At 47.4% G+C, this 9,480-nt stretch overlaps 1 long non-coding RNA gene across 1 annotated transcript; it reads right to left on the reverse strand.

The window, feature by feature from the left end:
* Positions 1–1,009: 1,009 nt before the first annotated feature.
* On the reverse strand, positions 1,010–8,478 carry LOC133238739 (uncharacterized). Its single transcript, XR_009733610.1, has 3 exons — positions 8,393–8,478; positions 3,372–3,581; positions 1,010–2,310 (listed from the first exon to the last, which is right to left on the reverse strand). It is a non-coding gene; the product is annotated as an uncharacterized LOC133238739 (long non-coding RNA).
* Between the last annotated feature and the right edge of the window lie 1,002 nt (positions 8,479–9,480).

A 9,480-nucleotide genomic window follows, 5' to 3' on the forward strand; every position in this document is an offset into this window, starting at 1 on the left:
AAGTGTATTCATATTAGTAGCTTACAGTGAATTCATTCCACTGTAGGGGGAAAAGGTTGGTTTGTTTGTTTTTTATTTGACTGCTGTGTCTTGGTGGCAGCACGCAGGATTTTGTTGCCATGTTCTGGATCTTTATTGTGGCATGTGGAATCCTTTTTTTTTTTTTTTTCAGTTGTGATGGGTGGGATCTAGTTCCTTGACTGAGGATTCAACCCAGGCCCCCTGCATTGGGAGCACAATCTTAGCCACTGGACCACCAGGGAAGTCCCAAAACTTTTTAATTTATAAGAAACTTTGTCAGTTCACTTGAGGAAAAATGCCCCTCAGTTCGCTTGAGGAAAAATGCCTTTTGTGGCTCATGATCATTTTGAATATGAAGTATTTACTAAAGGAAATTTTCTTTCCTAAGAGGTCTCAGAATGCAGAATGTTCAATTTTTCTTTTTCAGAGAAAGCTCTCTGCTGTATCTTTCTCGAGAACAAATTTGCTCAATTCTTATCTTCCTGGCTGGTGAATAGGTTTACCCTGGATAGCATTACTGCTTGGCTTTCATTATTCTATTTTCCTGGCTGCGCTGTGTAATTTCTGTCCTTGTGATTTTCCTTGGTATGCCATGTGGATCACATAAGAAGTTTGCTTTGAGGCGTTCGCCATTAGTTTGGCTTCTGGGTAACATTTTCATTTTACCAACCGTGTCTTAGACCGTGTCAAACAGTAATATTGACACGGCAATGCTACAGTGATAACTTACAGGGAGTAAATACTTTGCATCAGGCACTGTTCCCAGGGTTTTCCATATCGACTCATTTCATCTGCACACTGGCCTTGTCTCTAGTCCCCTGCCCCTTTAAGAAACCTCTCATAACATAGACAGATTGGGAGGCTTCATCTCCAGGTTACAGATGGAGACACGGAGCCACAGAGGTCGTCCTGCCTTGCCTGTACGTGAGCCCTTCCCAGGGAAGAAAGCTCAGGCTTTCTCAGACAGTCCCGATAAGGTGGGGCTTGGTGTCAACACTCTGAAGATTTGGTACTCAGAAATCTCACAATATCCACCGCCTACGCCCAACAGATAATGAGTTAGGCTGTGTGGGGTTGCCAACCATGGATGGAAATTTAGGTAACCAGGCCTCTAGTCCTGCCCTAGGAACAGGTAACATTTCCCGTTGGGACTCAGTCTCTCCATCCATCAAATAAGGGTGTAGACCAGATCAGGAATAGCATATTGGTGTCATGAGGGACATTTGGTGCCCACAGATGTGTTTTGTTTAGGCTACCCATTTCATTTTGCTTTGATTTGGTTTTTCAGAGTGAGGGGGTGAATTCCTTTAAGAGGTAGCCAGTTCAAACCATGCTCCATGACACCTTATGGTCTTAAACAAGTCGGAATTACACATTTATGTACTTGCCTGGTGCCTATACTTTTGAGATTACAAATGCAAATGTGGGATTAAATTATCTCTGAGACTCACCAGATCGATCGTGTATATTTCCCTCTGGAGTCCCTGAGCCAAGGACATGGGAGACCCCCCAAGTGAGGGGGGCTGTAAATGAGGGAGCAGGAGCAGTTGCTGGCCCTCCACGTTCTTAGTGTCCTGGGATCTGAGGCGCCCAGCCGGCCTTGTCCGGTGCTGCCCGCTCTGCAGCACCAAGGAGAACCGCGCAGCGGCGTGTCCTGGCTGGGAAGCTGGAGAGGTGTGTGGTGCCCTGCTCTCGTTCACAGGAGGTGGGTGATGGGTGGCAGGCCTGCTGCAGGAGGCAGACCTCAGCAACAAACAGAGACACTGTCTGGCAGCCCCTGCTGTTGCTGGGACCCCTGCACCGGGGCATGTGGGAGCCACCTGCAGTCTTCAAACCACATGAGGCTGTGGGAACTGCCCCAGTGGGTGCGGACCAGCCTCACCTGTGTACCGTCGGCCTTGACAGATCCAGCTCACCTCTGGCTTTTGCTCTCTGTGGTTGTCATAGTTACGAGGTTTCGTTTCCCCTGATTCCTCCTCTTCATGGCGGAGGGGCTCAAACCCACTTCTTACCAGGGGCAAACACTGAGGTCACCCCAAGTTTGCGCTGGTAACACCAGTTTGGCCCCATACTTCCTGGAACATAGTAAGGGCCCCATTTCTTTAACATGCATGAACGACCTTGACTTTATCTTAGAGTCTGTCTTCACTTACTTATTCCATGCCCAGCTCTGTGACTGACACAATCAGAGCTGGTGTTATCTCTCAAGCAAGATGACATTTCAAAACACACAGGCCTCAGGTGGACGGAGATAATGTCAGGGGAGCTCAGTAGGGTTCCTCTCGGGCCCTAATGAGAAACACAAAGGAGCAAATTATGGAGACTTTGTATAGAGCCCTTTGGCGTGTGCAGGAAGAGAGAGGGGAGGAAAAAAGAATCCTAGCGGTAATAATGGCCTTTTTGAGAGGAGCTAGTGTTATTCATCTGCTCTCGAGTCCAGATTGAGTTCAGTAGGTGAGAGAACACCGTTCTCTCTTGGTGGATTTCTCCATGTGAGCTTTGGGAAAACATTTCAAGCCGAAGAGAGAATTAGATCAGCCAAAGACAGTGTGCACGTATACCCCTGGCAGAGGAGCCCGTGAGTGAATTCCGTTCCTTTGTTTTGGCTCTCAGCTAGAATACCATGTTTAAATTAACGTTTTTAACAGCATTATTTAAGCTCTGCCAACATTTTCCAAGCTAGTCTTAAGGTCAGAACTTTGTTTTACTTGTTCATTTCCACAGAGCTTCGTTGAGGTGCAATTGTATATAGGGGAAACTGAGTCCTACAGAGACAATGTATAAGCGGATTAAAAAAAACCTGTGTACTGTTACATTATTGTGACATAACATACTTGAGAAGCCAAAGGTCCTTGATAAAGTGTTTTTTTTTTCTTTTCTCGTAAACCTTGTAGCACTGAACATTATACCTTATACATACATAGTAGGCACTCAGTGGATGTAAGTAGCATTGGGTTTATCAAATATTTATTATGTCTTCTACATTTAATTATACAGTTTTGCTAGAGTAGGAATCCTACTCTAATAGCTTCATTCCAATTCAAGTTTTGCAGGGCAGACTTAATTTGCTTAATTTATCGCAAATAGCTCAAAAACTTATGCAATGTTTTGTCATTAACATAAGTCGTTGGGAACTAGACCTAGGCTGCACATTCTTCTTACATAGTGCAGTTGGTACGTAGCTTAAAGTTAAGCCAGCAGAATCCTTAAACAGGTTTTTATAAACAGCCTTCTCCTTGATTATTGAATAGCATTAGTCTGATCCTTTAGAGTCCCAGCCATCTTAGAGCTCAAAATAAGCATGTGAACACTGCAAAGCAAAAGAAGAAAAAAAGAGAAAAGAAGCTCACCATCTCACCAGCCGCATGAAGAGGAACTCCATTCCCACTTGTCGGCGTCCAATTGAACCTTTATGAACTGCCAATGCCACACACCCAGAAGGAACTGGATTAAAGACCTACAGGAGATGCCTTATAGATCTTCTTAGACAGGTGCTCTTCACACCTCTGCAGTTTACCTGAGGCTCGCTTCACAGAGTCGTAGAGAGAGCTCTGCCCTTCCTGAAGCACATGAAGTAAAATAAACCCAGAGCTGAAAAAATGAGATGTGCAGATTCAAACCCCAAATTGTGGGAATGACAGACAAAAGGTAGACAGTAAGTCTTTTATTATTATTATTAAAAGCCTGTGTATTGGGGGGATTTCCCTGGTGGTGCAATGGATAAAATTCCACCTGCCAATGCAGGGAACCACGGGTTCGATCCTTGGTCTGGGAAGATTCCACATGCCACAGAGCAACTAAGCCTGTGGGCCACAACTATCAAGCCTGTGGTCTAGAGCCCAGAAACCAACTACTGAGCCCAGATGCCCTACAGCCCATGCTCTGCAATGAGAGAAGTCACTGCAATGAGAAGCCTGCTTCCTCAACTTGAGAAAGGAATGAAGACCCAGTTGCAGCCATAAATAAGTAAATATGAATAAAATTTTAAAAACTCCTGTGTATTTGGCGTTCACTATTTTCGGTGGAGGCCATCATCACTCACTCACTCACGTGTTCACTCATTTGTTCATCCCATCTGGGGGGCACACCTGCTTTGGGGTGCCAGGAGTGTAAGTGGTCTCTGACAGGGCTGTTGGAATGACGCCCTAGCCCGCAAGCCTGTGAGGGGCCCTGGAGATATGAGTAGTGTGTGGACCCGCCTCACTGATCTGCACCTTGTGTATTTGGAAATATATGGTCTTTAATTTAGTTTTCCCAGTTGCCCCACAGACTTTAGGTGAGGGTAGATGTGTTAGCCAAAGGAAAGTCTCACTTGGACTAAAATTATTTGTGATTCAAATTCTTTTTTAAAAAAATCTTAAGATTTCAGAAGGAGACTGTTATGGACTGAATTGTGTCCTCCAAAATTTGTATGTTGAAGCACTAATTCCCAATATGACTGTATTTGGAGATACAGCCTTTGCAGAGGTAATAAGATTATAAGTGATCATAAGGATAGGACCCTAATCTGACGGGACCTATGTCCTTATAAGAAGAGGAAGAGACATCAGAGATCTCTGTGAGGGCAAAGGGAAGGTAGCCTTCTCCAAGCCAGCAGGAGAGGCTTCACCAGAAACCAACCTGCTGGCACCTTGATCTTGGAATTCTAGCTCCTAGAACTATGAGAAAACAAATATCTGTTGCTTAAGCTACCCAGTCTGTGATACTTTATGGCAGCCCTAGCAGACAAACGCAGAAACCTTGCAAAAATCCACTAAACTGTTTTCACAGGATTGTGACACTTAGTACAATGCTGAGCACACAGGGTGGACAATAAGCACTTGCCAAGCAAGGGCTGAAAAAAGAAGTAGTGACCGATTTTTATTTTCTTGGTCTCCAAAACCACTGCGGATGGTTTCTGGAGCCATGAAATTAAAAGACACTTGCTCCTTGGAAGGAAGGCTATGACAAACCTAGACAGTGTATTAAAAAGCAGAGATATCACTTTGCCAACAAAGGTCCGTTATAGTCAAAGCTATGGTTTTTCCAGTAGTCATGTATGGATGTGAGAGTTGGACTGTAAAGAAGACCGAGTGTCGAAGAATTGATGCTTTGGAACTGTGGTGTTGGAGAAGACTCTTGAGAGTCCCTTGAATTGCAAGATCAAACCAGTCAATCCTAAAGGACGTCAATCCTAAATATTCATTGGAAGGACTGATGCTGAAGCTGAAGCTACAATACTTGGACCACCTGATGGGAAGAGCCAACTCCTTGAAAAAGACCCTGATGCTGGGAAACATTGAAGGTAGAAGGAGAAGAGGGTGACAGAGAATGAGATGGTTAGGTAGCATCACCAACTCAATGGACACGAATTTGAGCAAGCTCTGAGAGATAGTGGAGGACAAAGGAGCCTAGCGTTCTGCAGTCCATGGGGTCACAGGGCTGGACACAACATAGTGACCAAACAAAGTGACTGGTGAAGAGAGAACTTAGGGCACAGTTCTCTGACAGAACTCAGAGAACCTGAGCCACGAGGTCCTTCCGTGGGTGGGGAGACAGGGACAGTGACCCAGTGATGGAGCTTCCTGCTTCCTCTCCCCTCTCTAGAAACCACAGTTGCTCATCCATCTCTACTTTATGGGAAGACTCCAAAAAAGGCTGGATGATGACCCTAAAATAGCTTAAATTTGAAAACAAAAAGAAATGAAACACTTGATCTCTAGCTCCATGCACTCTCCCCTGCCTGCTTCCTCCTTTTGCTAAAGAGTAAAGAGCAGAATGACAAGTCTGGGTCACCAGCATTTCTTGACCCGTGTGTTCATGGCAGCCCCCTCTTACAGGAAGATGCTCTGTCAGTCCTTTGGGGCCACATGAGTTACACATAATGATCTCTTTGGATATCAAAAAGATAAAGGCAAAACTATAAACATGGCTTTGCTGGTCTTCTCCTTCCCACCCCTCAAAATGTGCCAACTGCTCCCAGGTTACCTGATGTCCCTCAGCACATTGATCTGACAAAAGAATCCTCATAAGGTGTTAGCTGCTGCTGCTGCTAAGTCGCTTCAGTCATGTCTGACTCTGTGCGACCCCATAGACGGCAGCCCACAAGGCTCCGCCATCCCTGGGATTCTCCAGGCAAGAACACTGGAGTGGGTTGCCATTTCCTTCTCCCATAAAGCCTTAGAGATTAAGATTAACTAACACCTGCCACACTATAGGTTGGGTTTGACAAAGTTTACACACAGAAGCTATTTCTTTCCTTCTAGGTTTCGTACCTGAAATTTGGAACACTTCCAGCAGATAAATAATGGTGCTTAATCTAGAGACATGGTCCAATTGGCCAGACTTTCTGAATAAAAAGTCCACACACAAGAAAACCCCAAATTAGCATGTTTTCCACGCAGTTGAATGATTTCTATTAAAACAGGATTCATTAAAGTGATAAGTCTATTCACTAATTGTCACATTACTAATATTACCATGATTACACCCTACCCTCCAACTCCCCTCACTAGAACCTTGCCACTGGAAACGATGAGATGTCATAGCACATCATCTCTCTGAACTGAGAGCCACTACTGTAACCAGGCATGACTATCTCATCCTGGTGATGCCACCTGGTGTTACAGTGATTTGTGAACTTGGCTTTGATGAGTGTCTTCTGGCTGAGCCGTGTGGCTTAAGGCAGGTTGGTCAGCCATCAAACCACAAAGAGGCTGCTTGGACATAGCCTCAGGGCTTTTGCTGGGGTGCACTGCTCAGCTGCACACTGCAGCCCTCCAGAGGAACTTTCTGGAGTTTCAGAGGGGATCAGCCTCTGGCCTGTCTCTCTTAACCACTCACAAGACTCACAGCATGATCATTTATGAGGAGAAATCAAACTAATAATATTAACACAGGCCCAACCAGCTCCTTCTCTCTGATCAGCACACTGTATAGGGAGCTAAACTATAAGCAGAAGGTGGCTTAGAGAACCAGGAGCCAGAGCAGAAGTGAGCAGTTAAACCGTTCTGCAATTAAAGCCTTTACCCACATCAGGTTCTGTGTATGAGTCAGGTTTCCAGAACCGTGATGCTGGGTAACAAGCCTAACAGCTCAGTGACCTAAAAACAAAACCGTTCATTTTCCATTCACATGTTTTCAGGTAGACTCCAGAGGCTTTATTTCTTCAGGCTGCAGGCAGGGTTCAGGTCATCTCCATGTGTTATCTTATTCTGAAACCAGACTAAAAGGGTTACAGGGGGGAACTCTTCTGGCAAATGACAGGAGGCAGGCAAGCTGTGTGAGGCTGTTGAAAGCCCCGCTCACATCATGCACTAGCATTCCATTGGTTGAAGCAGGCCAAGGTCAAAGACAACCAGTGGGGAGTAGATTCCCTCTCAGGGAAGCCACAGTGAAGGGCAGAAAAGGAAGGATGAGCTGTGCACAAATAATGCCACCTGCCCCCCACAGGCAGCCCGGGAAGTGCCTCTGAGCCACAAGAAGTCCCTGCGCTGGGGACCAAGCCAGGGCGTCACTGAATTGCCAGGCAGTGCCGGGGCGGGTGGGGGAGGGCCTCTCGGGTGACTTTCCTTCTGCTCAACGGAATCCTTCTATATAGAAGTTATGCATTAAATTCAATTACAGTCCTGCTGACTGACGACTGTCTCTTAAGGTGACTTTGCCTCCTCAGCTCTGACGCAGGAGGTCTCGAGACCATAATTCAGCTCCAAGGTGAACCTTCTTTCCCTCACTGTCCAGTTGCTTTGGGGTGCTTCTCTATTGCCCCGCTGGCTCCTCCACGAGACAGCTGGACCTCGTGGGCAGGGACCATGGATTATTCATCTTAGAATTTGCTGTGGAGACCCAGGTTCGATCCCTGGGTCACGAAGATTTTTGGAGAAGGGAATGGCTACCCACCCCAGTATTCTTGCCTGGAGAATTCCATAGACAGAGGAGCCTGGCAGGCCACAGTCCATAGGGTCGCAAAGAGTCAGACATGACTGAGCTACTAACACACGCATGGTTTGGGTGGTTGTGTCCACCCCAAATTCATATGTTGAGACCTTACCACCAGAGGCAATGTTATTAGAAGATGTCATTAGGAGCCTCTGGGAGGTGATTAGGTCATGAGGATGGAGCTCTGATACATGGGACTTTTGCCGTAATAAAAGAGACCCCCACAGAGCACCCAGCCCCTTCTACCAAGCGAAGAGCCAGGGAGAAGGTGCCGTCTGGGAACCAGGAAGCTCTCACTAAACATCAGATCTGTTGGCGCCATGATCCTGGAGTTCTCAGCTTCCAGAACTCTAAGAAAGATACGTTTGTTGTTCATAAGGCGCCCAGTCTGCAGTATCTTATTATAACAGCCCAAATGGACTAAGACAGGATTTTTCCAACGATCTCAACACACCTATGTGGACTGAGTACTGGCTTCCAGGAGTTTCAGGGACAGTAACGCGACAGCGCCCATCTTCACTGTCTGTGTCCCCACGAAGCGCAGGGGGAAGGATGATGTCTCGACCTCCAGGGCGTCTGCAGCGCCTAGAACGGTGCTCGTCACAGAGAGAGTTTACTCATGACTGCGAGCGAGTGGGTTGTCGCTCCTCCCCTTGTGGGCTAACAGCGACTCCCTCCCTCCGCTCAGCCTGACAGTCTGAGAATTCTCAAGGGCGTCTCCTGTATCACCGTCCCCGCCAGGACTCTTCTCACCGAGCTCAGAACAGGACGTTCTCTCCCCAACACCTTCTTCCATTGATTTCCCCACTCGCCTCCCTCAGACTCAACAATGGCTGATTCAAGGCCGTGAGTCACGCTGGCCCCAGAGTGAATTCACGAGGCCGGCGTGCGGACGTCACAGGACTCGCACCCCGCAACAAGGTGGGTGCTCTCTCTATCTGCCCGGAGACCAACAAAGAAAAGCTCTTCTGGCTGTCTGGGCGGCCAGAACTCCAGCCCCAGAGCCCCCCCACCCTGTCCCCAGCTGATCACCCACCCAGCCCCCGGCCTTCCTCCCCCCGCACATCTGCGAACGCTGCTCCCCGCCTGAGAGCCCCCGCCCGACCGGGCGTGCCACCCGAGGAGGCCACGGTGTCCCACTCATCTCTGAAGACAGTGCTGTGTCCGTGAGCAGACGCTGTGCCCGCTGCCTGAGCACCATTCAGAAGCGAACACTTGAGCCTCCACTGACTGTTCTGTTCGGCTTTTACTCACTTTTTTTTTTTTTTGCTATGCATTCAATAAGGGAGCAGAATGTGCCCTCTTCTCTCCACGTACCTGGTGGGGAGGGGACAGCGTGTTCCCGTTCCTGCTCCCATCTCTGAGGTTAATTGGTGTCCACCAGGTCTGCTGGAGCATTTTCAACAGCATTTTACTGGTCAGGGGGCATCTTTTGATCACAGGAAATCAGATAGAAATGAGAAACAACTTTCACCTCCTGGGCGGCCCTTGGGGTCTCAGCTGCTCCTCCAGCAAAGTGGTCAAGGGGACCACAGTGGACCA

The sequence above is a fragment of the Bos javanicus genome, chromosome 25, assembly GCF_032452875.1.
Source record: "Bos javanicus breed banteng chromosome 25, ARS-OSU_banteng_1.0, whole genome shotgun sequence".
In the NCBI taxonomy this organism is placed as follows: Eukaryota; Metazoa; Chordata; class Mammalia; order Artiodactyla; family Bovidae; genus Bos; species Bos javanicus.